Source organism: Quercus robur, chromosome 10 (genome assembly GCF_932294415.1).
Source record: "Quercus robur chromosome 10, dhQueRobu3.1, whole genome shotgun sequence".
NCBI lineage: Eukaryota > Viridiplantae > Streptophyta > Magnoliopsida > Fagales > Fagaceae > Quercus > Quercus robur.
Window position 1 is genome coordinate 30,417,896 of NC_065543.1, and position 6,521 is coordinate 30,424,416.

Below are 6,521 nucleotides of genomic sequence, written 5' to 3' on the forward strand. Positions count from 1 at the left end.
TATGTAGAAAATGATCTTATATTAATTTGCTTCCATTTTATTGAAAATTATTTCATGTGCTCGCTTTATGGAACGAGTCTCTTACATCATAGGCTTATCCGCTCCACTAACATAGGATCCACCAACTTGTGAGAAGAAATGCTCTCTCCTTTCAAGCTAAGGTGGGGTTAGGGTATCCATGTCTCGAATATGTAACAAATTTTTAAGTTTATCTCAATTTTTAATATAACATCCATTTGACTTTGTATTCCCTTTTTTTTTTAATGAAGATATTGCCAAATTTTAGTATATAAAATTAGTGTTCTTGAGCGCAAGTTGCTTTTGCAGCCCAATTAACCCAAACAACCAATAATTACACATGTATCAACAATAGTTGAAAGAAGGTAATTCAACAACAAAAAAGTTTCTTATTTCAAAAACCTTATAGCTCAATGATGATATCTAATTGTCACGCATAGGAGAACTTAGATTTGAATTTCTCCCCTACTTTATTATAATCAAAACAAAAAGCTTCTTACAGGAGCAATTTGCATGCAATCATGATAGATTTGCTCATTATCTTTTCTTTTCTTTTTCTCAGTCGAATTTTTATGTTTGCAGTGCAAAATTAAAAAGTAAAAATAAATATTCAAGTAGACAAAGTTAAAAACCAATAATAACTACTGTTATTTTATTGTAGGTGTTGGATTACACATGCGAGTAAAGTCTAACATTCAATAATTATGAGAAAATTGAGTAGATAATATAACATAATTGAGCACATACCCCTTAAATTTAGGTTTTTTAAGTGAAAATGTGACTCTATATGCTATATTAATTACTCAAGAAAATTCCACAAATTTTTATCTCCCCAACAGTAAACCTTTGGTTAGATCTATCCGACCTAGCAATAGCATTCTTGTCTCTGGAAACATCAACCCTCCCTCACAGGTAAATGACAATGACTTTTTTTTAAAATCAAATTGACAATGACTTGGATGCACCTTTTCAAAGGCTTTACTTGTTCTGATTCACTAAAAATGATTACTTTGAGCATATTTCATGAAATTCTTGAATCCTTAAATGCAATACAGGTTAAGGTTGATATTTCTTCTTTATCCAAATCAGGGTGGTAACATAAAAAAGTATTGATGGTCAGGATAACACGAATACGAATTGATGCACTTTTCTCTTTTGTCCTATTAGAATGCCCTAAATAACAGGGATCATAGGGAGCTTTCTCAACCTCTAGAAGCTACTTTCTTTTTATAATCATAGTAATTGTGTGCTTCCCTAATTGAAAGTGATGATAGAAAACTTCTCTGCCTATCAAAATTATATTATTTTCTTTTTAAAGAGAAAGCTGATTATTATGTAGAATTACAATGAAGACTCAAAGTTTGAGAAAGTCAAATCCATAAACAAATCGATATGAGGAAGTAGCCTACACTTTATCCAATTAATAATGCCAATATTTTTTAAGATTGGGGTGCGTATAAAGCAAGTAGCACTTGATATGTTAGTAGAAGCACGTTTATCTTGAAAATATAATTGTTGTACAACACATATGAACATTTGGGGTCAATTTCTTTTTATAAGAGTCACTAAAAGCAAAAATTTCAAAGACTAGGTACCCTTTCATGATTAAAATTTAGAAAACAAAAAATGACTCATGTCCTACGACCTAATTTTTTTTCTTCTTTTTCCTGTTTTTGCCTTTTCTTTTTCTTTTTTTTCCTTTTTTTCCTTTTTTGTGTGTCCTCGGATTGTTTTTCTGTTATTTGTTCTTTGTTCTTTTTCCTGTTATTTTCAAATTTCTATTTTCTCATTACTTTTTTTTTTTTTCGCTTTTTGTTCCTCAGCATCAAGTTAGTTTTACTTAAAATAAGTCAATTCTGTCATGTCATGGTTGCAAGAGCCTATCCATCACATAGAGTCTCTAAGGACATCATGGCAAATTAAGATTTTTTTTGCTCTCGCACAGTGTAGACCCAAGAAATTCTTTTCAAAGTGCAAGTAGCAAGACTCGAACTGGAGAGCACACCCAGTCGAGCCCAGTACAAGCACCTTGAGATCGAGAGCCCAACCAACTCAGCCAACCCCTTGGATTGGCAAATTAAGATATGAAACTTTACTATTTGTGAAAAAAATAAATAAGCAAATTGATCAGTTAAATGAATAAAAATTCCATAATAAATGGAGTTTAGCACTGCACTAAATTTCATTGAGCCATATACTCTTCTTATTGATCAAAGATTATTACAATATCAGGTAATCTCGTCATATATTTGATCCGCCCAGATAAGATACCCAAAAATTAGAGAGAAGATTATTAAGATGATAATATCGTTTTCATACTATCAAATAACATGTACACAACACAACAAAAATTTATTCCTCTTGCAAGGTTAAAAAGAGTGGAATATGCAGGGGCAACTAAAACAAATTAAGCCTTACTGTCTTCGTGGATCCAACCGACTCATCATATTCACATATAGTGCATTATAAAATATATTCAAAGAAACATATAGTAATATTTTTATGCAAAAAGGTATGCAATAATAGTATATGCTCTTCGGAACTTGCAGAAGATGGAAAGAAAGTGAGACCCTCCATTAAGTAAGTCTCTCTTCCACTCCACCAATTCTGCTCAATGATTCATATCAAGAACTGTGGGGTCAATAGATTTGTTTATTGGTGTACTTCTCTGAAATTCTTCAAAAGCACAGAATAGGCAAATTATCTTATTAATATTGATATATATAGCCAAATTAGGCATGCGCCTTGCTGTAAGGGCACCTAAAAGTCAGGAATATTCATATCCAAGTATTAAGGTTGATACTATTGCATTGCATATATGACGGTATCTGTGTTGGTGTTTCTTTTCAACTAACATGATGGATGGACGGACTAGCCATGTGTAAATTATTAGTCAATAAAGAACTCCATAGGCACAACCAACATCACTTAGTTTTTTTTTGAGTTCTAGTTAGCTTTACTGATAAAGTTTTTGATGGTTGAATAAGAGATTTAGGGTTTAATTTTCACTTACACCAAAAACTGGTTGATGTCTTGGTCTGATGATAAAGAGCTATCATCATGAACGGACATCATTGGTTAGTCTTAATTTGATAGTTACAACATAAAAATGGAAACTTGAACTCTAGACGTTTTGAAAAATATTAAGAGGTGCTAACCAGTTAAGTTATAAGACTCTTGACATTAAAATTGTTTATAATTGATCTTTTAATTAAGCCGAACTAATTCATGGTTATCATATCAACAAATAGTGATAGGAAACTATATATTATCTACCTCTTAGATTATGTTTGCATTTCGTTAACACGTGATTGGTTGATTCCCTAGAATTTAGTAAAGAACAAGAAAATTAATGATTCATCAAATCATCAACTAGCTAACTGTGTTTTAACATCACAACCATATTTGATATATACTATTTCAATCGCTTTAGCAAACAAGTCCAATAACTTTATTTTATTCTATATTTATAAATATAAAAATGTGATTTTATATATGGTGGGGTTTGGGTGGCGCATGAAAGAACATTTTAATATAAGACGTCAAATCTAGATACAAACGAGAATCAAATGATAGAAATAGTCGTCTATAAACAAGGGAATCACTTTACTTTTTTTGGAGAAGAAGACCAAATGAGAAAATTCCAACCTTGCTTGTTAGATAAATTACAAAATTGAAAACATGGTGTTATTTTTTTGGATAAGTTCTCAAGGAAAAAGGAGTGACCATTGCATTCACATGAAAGAAAGTGAAAGCAGCATTTCTTTTATGATGATGTATAAACTATAAAAAGAAAATTCGCACAAATACATATCGATTCTATAACCACACAATTAAAGTTGAATCAATTTTATAAAATTTTATATGCTATATCATATCACGCCATAGAGAATTCCACAATACACACTTTTTTAAATAAAATTTAAAAAAATGTATCATACTTATTTAATCTTAATCACTAACGTAATGTATTGTCTTATACACTTTATAATAATAATAGATTAAACAATATCATAGACAGTTCACACTTCACATGATATACAATCATTTCAAATAATAATATTATATATTATTCAATTAACCCCTTCAAAATAATATAATTAAACTTGTGTTGACGAAATAGAAGGAACTAGTTGCAAAACCATGCTATATGGATAAAAAAGAATATTTAAAAATATTACATATTTAAATATTTATCAAGAAATAAAAACTTCAAAATTTGTAGAAAACATGTATAAAGGATACATGTTTAATTAATAAGTAGTAATAAATAAAAATTCAAATCAAAGAACTTATAGAAAATAACTTATCTAATGTAATTATAATTTTTTTTAAATAAGATCAAAGTTTAATATTGGGATTGCTTTATCCAAAAGTATGGTAGTTATTTAAGTATTATTTATAACTCTTAAAATCAAATTAATTGACATATATTAGAATAATAGTTCATTTGAAAAATGTGAACTTACAAAACTCATGTAGCAACAATACAAGATATTAACAAAAAGTCAAAGCCTTTTATTTTGTATTATACTAGTGGTTAAATTGTGCAAAGCACAAGTTCAAACAAAAAATCATGTATAATATATATTTAATTGATTAAATAAAAATTAAGAATTTATAATCAAGAATATATTTAATTTGGTTATAATTTGTTGAGAGAATATCAAAACATAAGGATTTATTTTGTGTTGGGTTATTTTATCCCAAAAAAAAAACGCAATGATTTTTAATTTAGTTAAAATAATATAATTTAGCACTATTTGTAATTTTTAATTCCAAATCAAATATATAAAATGAAAAAAATGTGAGTTTTAAAAATTTCATACAACAATGTTAGAATAAATCAACAAAAGAAAATTATTTTAAAATTTATATATATATATATATATATATATATAGGATTATATGAAGAGAAAGGAGAGGGGAGAGGGGAGAGTCCAAGCTCATCTTTAACTTTTGGATAAGAAATCCAATTAGGAAGAGAAGAGATAGTTATAGACCCATCTACTTTCACCAAAAGCAATACGACATGTTAAGATGTGAGAAAAGTAATTAAGGTTTATAGATACAAAACAAAATTCTCAACTTAAAGGGAATTTTAAAGAAGAAGAAACAATGGGCATAACATCTAATCGAAAATCTAAGATAGTAGGTGGAGGAGATTGTAGATTGTCAATCACAGATTTTGAATCCCCTTCAAATTGGACAAATGTGAGATTATGAATATATATATATATATATATATATATATATATATGTAGTTCTAGATTATCTCTTCTCTTCTCTATGGCTGAAATTAAATGTTAATCACTTCAATAGGAATGTCACTTATTTTGCGTATTAAGTTATTTACTATTTAAACTTCAGACTTCAAATCCCCAGAAAAAAAAAAAAAAAAAAAAAAAATGGTGGACTTCAGACATGCCATCCATTTCTAGGAAAGAAGAAGGATTTTACCGGTGCTAAGAAAAATAATAATAATAATAATTTATTAATTAATAAAAAATAGATTTCAGTTAATTCAATTCGTAGTGACACTTATAGTTGAGTATAATATTTAAAATTTAATAATATAAAAAAACAATTACTGTAAATCGGAATATCCATTTTATTTATTAAAAAAGTCTTCATTAGTTTATGTAAATGGTAATAATAAAAATAAAAGTAAAATGTAAAATTGACCCTCTAAGTTTATTCAGATTTCATTTCAGTTATCTATCTTTACTTTTGTTCATTTCAGTTCTCTAACTTTCAAGTTTATTCAATTAAGGCTTTTCCATCAACTTTTATTATATGTTGTGGTTAATTTTTCAATTTTATCAATTTTTCTCCAAATTTTTTAAATTAAAAATTCAATTAATGATTGAAAAATATTTTTCAGATTTTTTTTTTCAAAAAATTTTAACAAAAATTAAGAAAATGTCTTAATTGAATAAATCTAAAACTTAGAAGACTGACGCTCCGTTTGTTTCGATGGAAAACCTTATGTAAAGATAGTTTTTCGTGTTTTCCAATGTTTGGTAGCATAGAAAAATATGAATCAAAAGAAAACTATCTTTGGTCAACATAAAAAATATGGTTTATTTTTAAAGATTATTTTCCATTATTTTTTTTTTAAAACAACTCTATCTCATAGCAAGCTAGATAAGGGAAGTTAGAAAGTTATTTTTCAACTTATTTAAAATTGCTACTAAACATTAGAAAATGAGATAATTTTATAAAAAATACTTTTTAAAAAATGACTTATTTTTTAGAAAATAATATTGCTCTGTTAATATCATTGCTGAAACAATCAGAGCGTGAAATAAACGAAAACAAAATGAGATGGCTGAAATAAAATCCGGAAAAAGTTAGAAAAACAACTTTACATTTTAACGTAAAAACAAAAAATAAATGAACATTAAATTAAGACAGAGAATACGTCAAGGTCCTATGTTAGTTGGCGTCCGACTCCGACTACTACAAATGGGCGGCTTTGCTTGTCCTAAGTTTTTAATGCA